The sequence below is a fragment of the Giraffa tippelskirchi genome, chromosome 5 (assembly GCF_054371585.1).
Source record: "Giraffa tippelskirchi isolate mGirTip1 chromosome 5, T2T-mGirTip1v1.2.pri, whole genome shotgun sequence".
In the NCBI taxonomy this organism is placed as follows: domain Eukaryota; kingdom Metazoa; phylum Chordata; class Mammalia; order Artiodactyla; family Giraffidae; genus Giraffa; species Giraffa tippelskirchi.
The window spans coordinates 27,791,898-27,804,731 of NC_137279.1; the positions used below are offsets into that span (position 1 = coordinate 27,791,898).

The following is a 12,834-nucleotide window of genomic DNA, read 5'->3' on the forward strand; positions in this document are numbered from 1 at the left end:
GCTCTGTGGCATGTGGGATCTTCCCAGATCAGGGGTGGAAGCCTTGTCTCCTGCGTTGGCAGGAAATTCTTTACCACTGAGCCACTGGGGAAGCCCACTGCCATGTTTGTTTGTTTTTAAATAACAGCTTTATTGAGCTATAGTTTATATACCACAAAATTCAGCCTTTTAAAGTTTTTTTAAACAGTAGTTTTGTTTATATTCAGGGCTTCTCTGATGGCTCAGCTGGTAAAGAATCCGCCTGCAATGAGAGAGACCTGGGTTTGAGCCCTGGGTTGGGAAGATCCCCTGTAGAAGGGAACGGCTACCCACTCCAGTATTCTGGACTTGAGAATTCCTTGGACTGTATAGTCCATGGAGTCACAAAGAGTCCGACACGACTGAGTGACTTTCACTTTCACTTTGTGTATATTCACAGAAATATACAGCCATCAATCACTATCTAACTTCAGAATATTTGCGTGCTAAGTCGCTTCAGTCGTGTCCGACTGTTTGCAACCCAATGGACTGTAGCCCACCAGGTTCGTCTGTCCATGGGATTCTCCAGGCAAGAACACTGGAGTGGGTTGCCATTTCCTCCTCCAGGGGATCTTCCCAATTCAGGGATGGAACCCAAGTCTCTTATGTCTCCTGCATTGGCAGGTGGGTTCTTTACCACTGAGCCACCTGGGAAGCCCCTCAGAATATTTGATCACCTTCAAAAAGAAACCGCAGACCCATTTTCCCCATCCCCTCAGTCCCTGGCAACCAGTGATCTACGTCCCATGCATTTGCCTCTTTGGGACATTTTTATCAGTGGAATCACACAATATACCATCTTTTGTGTCTGTCTTCCTTCACTTAGCATGTTTTCAAGGTTCACTCATATTGTAGCTCGTGTCAATACTTCATTCCTTTTTATTGTCAAATAATATCCCATTGTATGAATATGCCACATTTTGTTTATTCGTTCATTAGCTGAAGGCACTTCAGTTGTTTCCATTTTTTTGACTATTACGAATAATGCTGCTATAAACATTCATGAACAGGGTTTTTTGTTAATATGTTTATTCTTATTTATTTGGCTGTGTCAGGTTGTATTTGTGGCACGTGGGATTTTTTTGTCGTGGTGCATGGGCTTCTCTAGTTGTGGTGTGGGGGCTCCAGAGTGCACATGCTCAATATTTGCGGTGCTTCAGCTTAGTAAGTTGCTCTGAGGCATGTGAAATCTTAGTTCCCTGACCAGGGATCGAACCCACATCCCTTGCATTGGAAGGTGGATTCATAACCATTCTCTCATGTACCTGTTTCTGTGAAGATACATGTTTTCATGTCTCCTGGGTATGCATCCGGCCAAGAGTGAACTGTTGGGAGAATTTTTACATTGTTTCAATTTTTTACATAATTCTTTGTTAAAAATTAAAAGATTTTCTAAAAAGATGAGCTGAATCCATAGAAAAAAATAATGGAATAATATTTGAGATAGGAAAGAGGTAAGGATAGGTGGGGAGCTGAGACTGAGGCTACCACCTGGTTGGTGAATGACTTTGAGCAAATTCCTGCCCTTCTCAGGGCCGGGCCTGTGAAATGAGGGTGGGGCAGGGTTGGGCAGGGCAGGAGCAGAGGGTTGAGCTGGAATGAAGACTTTTCAGGCCCCACCCAACCCTGACAGCACAAGGTCTTGAAACTGGATGGGTTTCCACACCTGGTTAGAGAAACAGATGAAGGAAATGATCTGGCCTTTTGAGTTCTCTCTCCCTGAAAGAATAAAGAACATGATGAAGGTATTCCAGGCAACAAGCCAAATTCAACCTAGAAGAATGTTTTAGGTCACTCCCTCTTCAATTCCTCAGTGAGATGAAGAGATATTTCACTCTACCTGACATTTATCTTCCACTCTAAAACAATCTCAAACCAAAATGTGCATAGGAAATCCTGGGGGCGGGGCTGGGCTGGGGGGAAATCCTGGGGATCTTAATAGTCAAATGCTGAATCCACAGGGCTGAGATTCTGCAATTCTAAAGACCTACCAAGTAATATTGGTGCAGCTGGAGAAGACTCTTGAGAGTCCCTTGGGCAGCAGTCAATCCTAAAGGAAATCAACCCTGAATATTCATTGGAAGGGCTGAAGCTGAAGCTCCAATACTTTGACCACCTGATGCGAAGAGCTGACTCACTGAAAAGGACCCTGATGATGGGAAAGATTGAGGGCAAGAGGAGAAGGGGGTGGCAGAGGATGAGATGGTTGGATGGCATCATTGACTCAATGGACAAGAGTTTGAGCAAACTCCAGGAGACAGTGAAGGACAGGGAAGCCTGATGTGCTACAGTTCTTGGGGTCGCAAAGAGTTGGACATGACTTAGTGACTAACCAACAGCAACCACAAGCTGATATGCAGCCCATGATTTATTTACTTACTTATTATAATTTAAAAAATTATCTATTTATTTTGTTTTTGGCTGCACAGGCTCTTTGTTGCTGCACGTGGGCTTTCTTTAGTGGCAGAATGCAGGGACTACTCTTCGTTGCCCTGCTTGGGTTTACTCCAGTGTCTTCTCTTGTTGTGGAGCGTGGGCTTGGTTCCTCTGTGGCATGTGGGGTCTTCCCAGACCAGGGATGGAACCATGTTCCCTGCATTGGCAGCCGTATTCTCAACCACTGAACCACTCAGTTCAGTTCAGTTCAGTTCAGCTCAGTCGTGTCCGACTCTTTGCGACCCCATGGACTGCAGCACGCCAGGCTTCCCTGTCCATCACCAACTCCCAGAGCTTACTCAAACTCATGTCCATCAAGTTGGTGATGTCATCCATCTCATCCTCTGTTGTCCCCTTCTCCTCCCACCTTCAATCTTTCCCAGCATCAGGGTCTTTTCCAATGAGTCAGTATTTCACATCAGGTGGCCAAAGGATTGGAGTTTCAGCTTCAGCAACAGTCCTTCCAATGAATATTCAGGACTGTTTTCTTTTAGGATTGACTGGTTGGATCTCCTTGCTGCCCAAGAGACTCTAAAGAGTCTTCTCCAACACCACAATTCAAAAGCATCAATTCTTCAGCGCTCAGCTTTCTTTATTGTCCAACTCTCACATCCATACATGACTGCTGCAAAAACCATAGCTTTGACTAGATGAACCTTTGTTGGCAAAGTAATGTTTCTGCTTTTTAATATGCTGTCTAGGTTGGTCATAGCTTTTCTTCCAAGGAGCAAGCATCTTTTAATTTCATGGGTGCAGGCAGTCACCATCTGCAGTGATTTTGGAGCCCCCCAAAATAAAGTCTCTCACTGTTTCCATTGTTTCCCCATCTATTTGCTATGAAGTGATGGGACCAGATGCCATGATCTTAGTTTTCTGAATATTGAGTTTTAAGCCAACTTTTTCGCTCTCCTCTTTCATTTTCATCAAGAGGCTCTTTGCTGCTGCTAAGTCGCTACAGTCGTGTCCGACTCTGTGCGACCCCATAGACAGCAGCCCACCAGGCTCCGCCGTCCCTGGGATTCTCCAGGCAAGAACACTGGAGTGGGTTGCCGTTTCCTTCTCCAGTGCATGAAAGGGAAAAGTGAAAGTGAAGTCGTTCAGTCATCCGACTCTTAGCGACCCCATGGACTGTAGCCTACCAGGCTCCTCCGTCCATGGGATTTTCCAGGCAAGAGTACTGGAGTGGGGTGCCATTGCCTTCTCCGAAGAGGCTCTTTAGATCTTCTTCAATTTCTGCCATAAGGGTGGTGTCATCTGCATATCTGAGGTTATTGATATTTCTCCTGGCAATCTTGATTCCAGCTTGTGCTTCATCCAGCCTGGCATTTCACATGATGTACTCTGCATATAAGTTAAGTAAACAGGGTGACAATGTACAGCCTTGATGTACTCCTTTCCCGATTTGGAACCAGTCTGTGGTTCCATGACCAATTCTAACTGTTGTTCTTGACATGCATACAGATTTCTCAGGAGGCAGGTCAAGTGGCCTGGTATTCTCATTTGTTTAAGAATTTTCCACAGTTTGTTGTGATCCACACAGTCAAAGGCTTTGGCGCAGTCAAGAAAGCAGAAGTAAGGTGGCGAAGCAGAAGGACATGCGCTCATCTTCTTTGAAAACTCCAAAACTACAACTTGCTGCTGAACAACTGTCGACTAGAGAAAGTTGGATCCCACCAAAAAAAGATACCCCACGTCCAAGGGCAAAGGAGAAGCTCCAACAAGACAGTAGGAGGGATGAAATAGAGTTTAGAATCAAACTCCTTACCTGCCAGAGACACTCAGAGGGCTCAAACAAAACTTGTGTTCACCAGGACCCAGGGACCCCACAGAGACTGAGCCAGAATGTGCTTGAGTGTCTCCTGCCAAGGTACGGGTCAGCAGTGGCCTGCCGCAGGGGCAGGGGCTCTGGGTGCAGCAGACCTGGGTATGGCATAAGCCTTCTTGGAGGAGGTCACCATTAACCCCACCATAGAGCCACCAGAACTTACATAGGACTGGAGAAACAGACTCTTGGAGGGCACAAACAGAACCTTGTGTGCACTGAACCACTAGGGAAGCCTAATTATTACAATTTTTATTGGCATATAGTTGATTTACAATATTTGTTAGTTGTGTTAGTTGCAGGTGTACGGCAAAGTGAACCAGTCATACATATACATATATCCATTCTTTTTAGATTCCTTTCCTATATAGCCCTTCACAGAGTATTGAGTAGAGTTCCCTCTGCTATATAGTAGGACCTTATTAGTTACCAATTTTAATAGCAAGGCTCTAGGGAATTCCCTGAGAGTCCAGTGAGTTGTTAGGACTCCACACTGCCACTGTAGGGGGCTAGGGTTCAATCCCTGATTGGGGAACTAAGATCCCACAAGCCATGTAGCATGGCCAAAAAAAAAAAAAAAGGAATCAAAATAAACAGTAAGACTTTATTCCTCCTACACGAGGGAATGAAATAGCACTTTACAATTTTGCCATTATCCATTAGGGAAAGCTACCCTATTGCATGTATTTTGATGAATCTCTCATAGTTATGATGACTAGGTGAGTGAGAGAACAAAATGCTTATGTCTATCCCAGAAAGAGCGTGAGGGAAAACAACATTATTTTGTCCTTGCAATAATCCTGTGAGATTAGAAGGTGGTACCCATTTTGCAAATGTGGGGGGGGGGCGTGTTCAGAGAGGGTGAGCAAATGTCAGAGCTATGGCTTGTTCTACAGTCTGACTCCAAACCCAGTGCCCGCTCCCCCACACTGCCTGGTCCCCATTTCCCTCTCTCCCACATCTCTGGAACTGCCATTCAGCCCTGGATTTGGAAACAGTTGCAAGCTCTAGACAGAAGAGGGATTGAGGATATCTAAGTGCCGGGATCTGCTCCTGCAGACATGCAAATTTATGTGACAAGGACGTTCCAGGCAGCAGCATTTATAAGAGAGAAGAGCTGGAAACTCCGTTAGAAACACATGGTAGAATTGCTCAAAGATGACTTAAAACCGTAGCAACTGCCTTCTTGTTAGCTTGCATCACCTGTCATTTCTTTCTTGATTTTCATTACTACCTCTCGTTTGTTTTTGTCTATGTCTGTCTCATCTACTAGAATGTCAATTCTTGGAAGTCAAGAACATGGCTGGGTTCCTAACGTCAGTGTTCAATCATTTTTGTGGAATGAATGAACCAAGCATTTTGAGATAGCAAGTTAAAAGGTCATTGCAGGATGTTGTGCACAGGAGACCATTTTTGTTTTAAAAAATGTTTGGGTGTAAGTAGAGAAAAATCTGTAAGACTGAATATTAATAACTTTGGGATTGGGACTGGAGATTAGGTGGGGATGATTCTCGTTTTCCATTATTTCAGTTTATTTTTTACTATGAACATGGATTTCCTTAGTAATAATAAAAGTATATTTTTAAAAAAAAAAATAATATTCCAGACTTTTATCTATAGGTGCCAACACTGATGTCTGGGTTGTTTATTCCAGCATTATTTGTAGTGGCAAAAAGTAGAAATTATCATTTGCCCGCTTTAAAAGGGCTTCCCAGGTGGCGCTAGTGGTAAAGAATCCACCTGCCAATGCAGGAAACATGAGAGACTCAGTTTCGACCCCTGGGTCAGGAAGATCCCCTGGAGGAGGGCATATAAGCCCACTCTAGTATTCTCGGCTGGAGAATCCTATGGACAGGGGAGCCTGGTGGGCTACAGTTCATGGGGCCACAAAGAGTTGGACACGACTGAAGCAAATTAGCATGCGTGCAACACAGAACTCCATTCCTCTGGAGATCCCACAGACTCCGAATGCTTCCTTTTTTTGTTTAGTGGCTCAGTTGTGTCTGACTCCTTGCAACCTCATGGACTGTAACCTGCCAGGCTCTCTGTCCATGGGATTTTCCAGGCAAGAATACTGGAGTGGGTTTCCATTTCCTTCTTCGGGGGATCTTCCCAACCCTGGGATTGAACCTGCAGCTCCTATCACATCTCCTGTATTGCAGATGGATTCTTTTACTGCTGAGCCACCAGGGAAGCCCTAGAATGCATCCTTTACTAAGTCAATATAGTGTTAATTTTTTTTTAATTGAAGGGTAATTGCTTTACAGGATTTTGTTGTTTTCTGTCAAACCTCAACATGAATCAAACATAGGTGTACATATGTCCCCTACCTCTTGAACTTCTTTCCCACCTCCCTCCCCATCCCACCCCTCTACGTGGTTACAGCCCATTTGAGTTCCCTGAGACATACAGCAAATTCCCATTGACTATCTATTTTACATATGGTAATATAAGTTTCCATGTTACTCTCTCCATACATCTCACCCTCTCCTCCCATCTTCCCATGTCCATAAGTCTGTTCTCTCTGTCTGTTTCTCCATTGTTGCCTTGGAAATAAATCCATTAGTACCATTGTTCTAGATTCCATATATATGTGCTAGTATACAATATTTATCTTTCTCTTTCTGACTTACTTCACTCTGTATAATAGGCTCTAGGTTCATCCACCTCATTAGAACTGACTCAAATGCATTTCTTTTTACGGCTGAATAATATTTCATTGTGTATATGAAGCACAACTTCTTTATCCATTCATCTGTCAATGGACATCTAGGTTGCTTCCATGTTCTAGCTATTGTAAATAGTGCTGCAATGAACAATGGACTACATGTGTCTTTTTCAATTTTGGTTTCTCAGGGTATATGCCTAGGAGTGGGATTGCTGAGTCATATGTTGGTTTTATTCCTAGTTTTTTAAGGAATCTCCATATCGTCTTCCATAGTGGCTATACCAATTTACATTCCCACCAACAGTGCAAGAGCATTCCCTTTTCTTCACACCCTCTCCAGCATTTATTGTTTGTAGACTTTTTGATGATGGCCATTCTGACTGGTGTGAAGTTATATCTTATTGTAGTTTTGATTTGCATTTCTCTAATAATGAGCAATGTTGAGCATCTTTTCACGTGTTTGTTAGCCATCTGTATTGGAGAAATGTCTATTTAGGTCTTTTTCCCACTTTTAGATTGGGTTGTTTGTTCTTCTGGTATTGAGTTGTATGAGCTGCTTGTATATTTTGGAAATTAGTCCTTTGTCAGTTGTTTCATTTGCCATTATTTTCTCCCATTCTGATGGTTGTCTTTCCACCTTGTTTATAGTTTCCTTTGCTATGCAAAAACTTTTAAGTTTAACTAGGTCCCACTTGTTTACTTTTGTTTTTATTTCCATTACTCTAGGAGGTGGATCATAGAGGATTTTGCTTTGATTTACCTTGTTGAGTGTTCTGCCTATGTTTTCCTCTAAGAGTTTTATAGTTTCTGGTCTTACACTTAGGTCTGTAATCCATTTTGAGTTTATCTTTGTGTATGGTGTTAGAAAGTGTTCTAATTTCATTCTTTTACATATAGCTGTTCAGTTTTCCCAGCACCACTTACTGAAGAGGCTATCTATGTCCCATTGTATATTTTTGGCTCCTTTGTAAAAAATGAGGTACCAATAGGTGTGTGGATTTATTTCTGGGCTTTCTATCTTGTTCCATTGGTCTATATTTCTGTTTTTGTGGCAGTACCATACTGTCTCGATGACTGTAGCTTTGTAGTATAATCTGAAGTCAGGAAGGTTGATTCGTCCACCTCCATTCTTCTTTCTCAAGATTGCTTTGGCTATTCAGGATCTTTTGTGTTTCCATATGAATTGTGAAATTTTTTGTTCTAGTTCTGTGAAAAATGCCATTGGTAATTTGATAGGGATCTTATTGAATCTGTAGATTGCATTTGGTAGTATAGTCATTTTCACAATATTGATTCTTCCTACCCAGGAACATGGACTATCTCTCCATCTGTTTATGTCATCTTTGATTTCTTTCATCAGTGTCTTATAATTTTCTGTATACAGTTCTTTCATCTCCTTAAGTAGGTTTATTACTAAATATCTTATTCTTTTTGTTGTAGTGGTGAATGGGATTGATTCCTTAATTTCTTTCTGACTTTTCATTATTAATATATAGGAATGCTAGTGATTTCTCTGTATTGATTTTGTAGGAATGCAAGTGATTTCTGTGTATTGATTTTGTATCCTGTGACTTTGCTAAATTCACTGATTAGCTCTAGTAATCTTCTGATAGTATCTTTAGGGTTTTCTATGTACAGTATCATGTCATCTGCAAACAGTGAGATCATTACTTCTTTTCCAATCTGGATTCCTTTTATTTCTTTTTCTTCTCTAACTGCTGTAGCAAGGACTTCCAAACCTATGTTGAATAATAGTGGTGAGAATGGACACCCTTGTCTTGTTCCTGATCTTAGGGGGAATGCTTTCACATTTTTCACCATTGAGAATAATGTTTGCTATGGGTTTATCATATATGACCTTTACTATGTTGAGACAGTTTCTTTCTATGCCCATTTTTGGAAGAGTTTTATTAGGTGCTGAATTTTGTCAAAGGCTTTTTCTGCATCTATTGAGATTATCATATGTTTTTTTCTCTTTCAATTTGTTAATATGGTGTATCACATTGATTGATTTGCATCTATTGAAGAATCCTTGCATCCCTGGAATAAACCCAACTTGATCACGGTGTATGAACTTTTTAATGTGTTGTTGAATTCTGTTTGCTAGGATTTTGTTGAGGGTTTTTGCATCTATGTTCATCAGTGATATTGGCCTGTAGGTTTTTTTTTAGTGTTGTCTTTGGTTTTGGTATCAGGGTGATGGTGGCCTCGTAGAATGAGTTTGGAAGTGCTCCTTCCTCTGCAATTTTTTGAAAGAGTTTTAGACGGATAGGCATTAGCTTGTCTCTAAATGTTTGATAGAATTCACCTGTGAAGCCATCTGGTCCTGGGTTTTTGTTTTATTGGAGCTTTTGATCACAGTTTCAATTTCAGTACTTGTAACTGGGTTGTTCATAATTTCTATTTCTTCCTGATTCAGTCTTGGAAGATTGAACTTTTCTAAGAATCTGTCCATTTCTTCCAGGTTATCCATTTTATTGCCATATAGTTGCTCATATAATCTCTTATAATCCTTTGTATTTCTGCATTGTCTGTTGTAACCTCTCCTTTTTCATTTCTAATTTTGTTGATTTGATTCTTTTTTTTTTTTTTCTTGATGAGTCTGGTTAAAAGCTTGTCAGTTTTGTTTATCTTCTATAGTATTCTTAAAAATTAAAGTTTGGCCACCAGGAAAGACTGAACAAAAATTATTCCCCTCCCTCCCAAACAACAAGGAAACAGCTTTAATCATCTCTTTCCTGACCCACAAAAACAGGGAAGTAGTTAGAGCTGAAGCCTTTAAATCTGATGCACACATCTCTGGTGCTCACTCACATGTGCTCTTACTTTCACATGAGACACTATTTTTTTTATGTGTGTTTGTTGATTAATTATGAGGATAACAAACTTGGTGTGTGCAGAGTTTCAAAGGTGCTTTGTCCACATCAAAGTCACCTGAGTCCTTTTCTCTGAAAGCCTGAAAAATTAAATTACACAACCAAGGATCACTACTTTCCCAGATGCTGTTCACAGGCTGCATATTGACGGAGGGCAGAGAAAAAGTCCTCATAACTGATGTTTAGGTGGGAAGGCAAAGAGACAATCTCGATCACCCGGATATGCTAGGGCAGAAAGCCTAGTGTGCTGTCCTCAGACCAAACTTCAACACTAAATCAGGATCAGGGACATCATTCAAATTAAGTAAATGGTCTAACATATCTGCATCCATATCTGTGGATTTCTTTTGCTGCTGAACTACTAACTGGCCAAAGTCTTGAGCAGCTCTCACGATCTCTGCTTTTCCATCTTCTGGGGACAGCACTTTCGCTGCCGAATGGCAATCTTTGTCATGACTTTGCAAATTCTGGTGAGTATTTGGAACTATCTAAGTCAGCCCAGAAATTCCTATGTTGTTTTAAAATTTCATCCATCAACCTGGAATTATTTCTTTTAACAATCCCCTGGTGGTCGTAGACACTGATGTAAGAGATGCCCATGGCAGACCGCACCACCAAGCTTGCGATGTCGGAGAAGCTGGGTTCCTGCTCCTCCTCGGTGATCACCAGGCTCACGTACACAGGCATTATCTCCAGGGAACGGCCGTCCGCGCGCCACTGCAGCCGCAGGTGGGCCGGCCGGGCCGGTCCCTGAGCGGAGGCCGGTGGTCACCGCGGTTCCCGCCGGCAGCCGGGAGCTGGGAGCTGACCGGCGCTAGGACCGCGGCGGAGGCGGCGCGGCAGCGGCTCCGCCTGGTCCAGTTCTAGGTGCCGAACCGCAAGCGGAGAGGAGAGGTGAGCTTGAGAAGACATGCAGGCCGAACCGGGCGTGCAGCCACCCACAGCAGCAGCTCCCACAGCCCGATCATGCTCTCGTGGCTCCCGGGCGTCCGCCTCCTCCCACCCCCGCGGCGAGCCAGCTTCCTATCCAGCAGTCGCCCGGCGTTCCCCGTTCCCGGCCCCCAAATCCGTTCTTTACACTTTCCACGCACCCCCAACCTCTTTCTGCTGTCAGTACCTCACCTCGCCCCCCCCAATCCCCCGACCCCCATCCCCGCCATCTCCCTCCATCACCAGAGTGGTTGAACCGTGCAGACCTGAGTTTGCACACCGGTTCTGCCACACTAAGGAGTTAATTTGAGTCTCAGTTTCCTTCTTTATACTTAGAACTCCCAGATTCTCTGGGACTTTCTTTGTCTTTTGGCCACGTCAGGCGGCATGTGGGATCTTAGTTCTCCAAGGATGGGACCCCTGCAGATCCCTGCAGCACGGAGTCTTAACCACTGGACCACAGGGAAGTCCCTCTTTTATAAAGTTATTAACAAGATATGCTGCCTCCGCCAAACGGTTTCAATGAGCGAAGTATTGGAAAGGGCTTTGTAAGCTGCAAAGCTCCTTCTGCTGCTAAATCGCTTCAGTCGTGTCCGACTCTGTGCGACCCCATAGACGGCAGTCCACCAGGCTCCCCCGTCCCTGGGGTTCTCCAGGCAAGAATACTCGATTGAGTTGCCATTTCCTTCTCCAATGTATGAAAGTGAAAGTGAAGTCGCTCAGTCATGTCTGACTCTTAGCGACCCCATGGACTGCAGCCTACCAGGCTCCTCCGTCCATGGGATTTTCCAGGCAAGAGTACTGGAGTGGGGTGCCATTGCCTTCTCCGTTTAGGCAGTTACTGCTGCTGCTGCTAAGTCGCTTCAGTCGTGTCCGACTCTGTGCGACCCCATAGACGGCAGCCCACCAGGCTCCGCCGTCCCTGGGATTCTCCAGGCAAGAATACTGGAGTGGGTTGCCATTTCCTTCTCCAAGCTCCTTCTAGATGTTAGCTATATGGGTAAGATGTCCACCTAGCCCTCTGGATGGATGTCATCGCAAATGATTACTCGCTCTAGTCTTTACTAAAGAAGAAAAAAAAGAGAGATTTGGGGGTATAAGTTTTGTAATTCACTTACCTTAATAACATTAGGCAAGAGCTAAATGACAACCCACGATTACAGCCTGGGCAAAAGCTTGCTAGAAACATTCTCCGACATTTTTAGCCAAAAAGTTGTTCGTTTCTCAGTGTTCTCCCTCTTTTGCATCCCACACTCAGCCAGCAACTGACTCAGTCTCAAGGGAGAAGTAGCATGAATTCAGCAACTTTGTATATAGCATCTTCTTATATTCCTACACTGAGCCAGACTTCCTTAGGTAAGAAGAGAAACTAGAACTGGAGATCTTCAAGAGACCTAATCAGGGGACTTTCCCTGGTGGCACAGTGGATAAGAATCCGCCTGTCAATGCAGAGGACACAGGTTGGATCCCTGGTCTGGGAAGATTCCACCTGCCATGGAGCAGCTAAGCCCCTGAACCACAACTACCGAGCCCACATACTGTAACTACTGAGGCCCGAGTGCTCTAGGGTCTGTGCTCCACAAGAGAAGCCACCGCAATGAGAAGCCTGAGCACTACAAGGAATAGTAGCGCCTGGTCGCCTCAACTAGAGAAAGCCTGCACACAGCAATGAAGACCCAGGACAGCCAAAAATAAATTAAAAAAGAGAGAGAGACCTAGGCAGAAGTTTCCAGAGATGTCATAAAGGGGATTCAGATATGTGGTGAGAGGCTGGAGCAGATCAGTACGAAGATCTCTTCCAACTGTAAATTTCTATGGAGAAAAGCTCCTGCCCTTTTGAAGCATACAATCTAATCAGGGAGATAGAGGTGAAGAACATGCAGGGACTTCCCTGTCAGTCCAATGGGCTTCCCTGGTGGCTTAGGTGGTAAAGAATCTGCCTGCAATGCGAGAGACCTGGGTTGGATTCCTGGGTCGGGAAGATTCCCCTGGAGAAGGGAATGGCAACCCGCTCCAGTATTCTTGCCTGGAGAATCCCATGGACAGAAGAGCCTGGCGGGCTACAGTCCATGAGGTCACAAAGA

At 43.8% G+C, this 12,834-nt stretch overlaps 1 pseudogene across 1 annotated transcript; it reads right to left on the reverse strand.

The window, feature by feature from the left end:
- Window positions 1-7,644: 7,644 nt before the first annotated feature.
- LOC145505166 (dehydrodolichyl diphosphate synthase complex subunit NUS1 pseudogene) lies at window positions 7,645-10,788 on the reverse strand (annotated as a pseudogene). The gene has a single exon (XR_014052901.1). The product of XR_014052901.1 is annotated as a dehydrodolichyl diphosphate synthase complex subunit NUS1 pseudogene (transcript).
- Window positions 10,789-12,834: the final 2,046 nt, after the last annotated feature.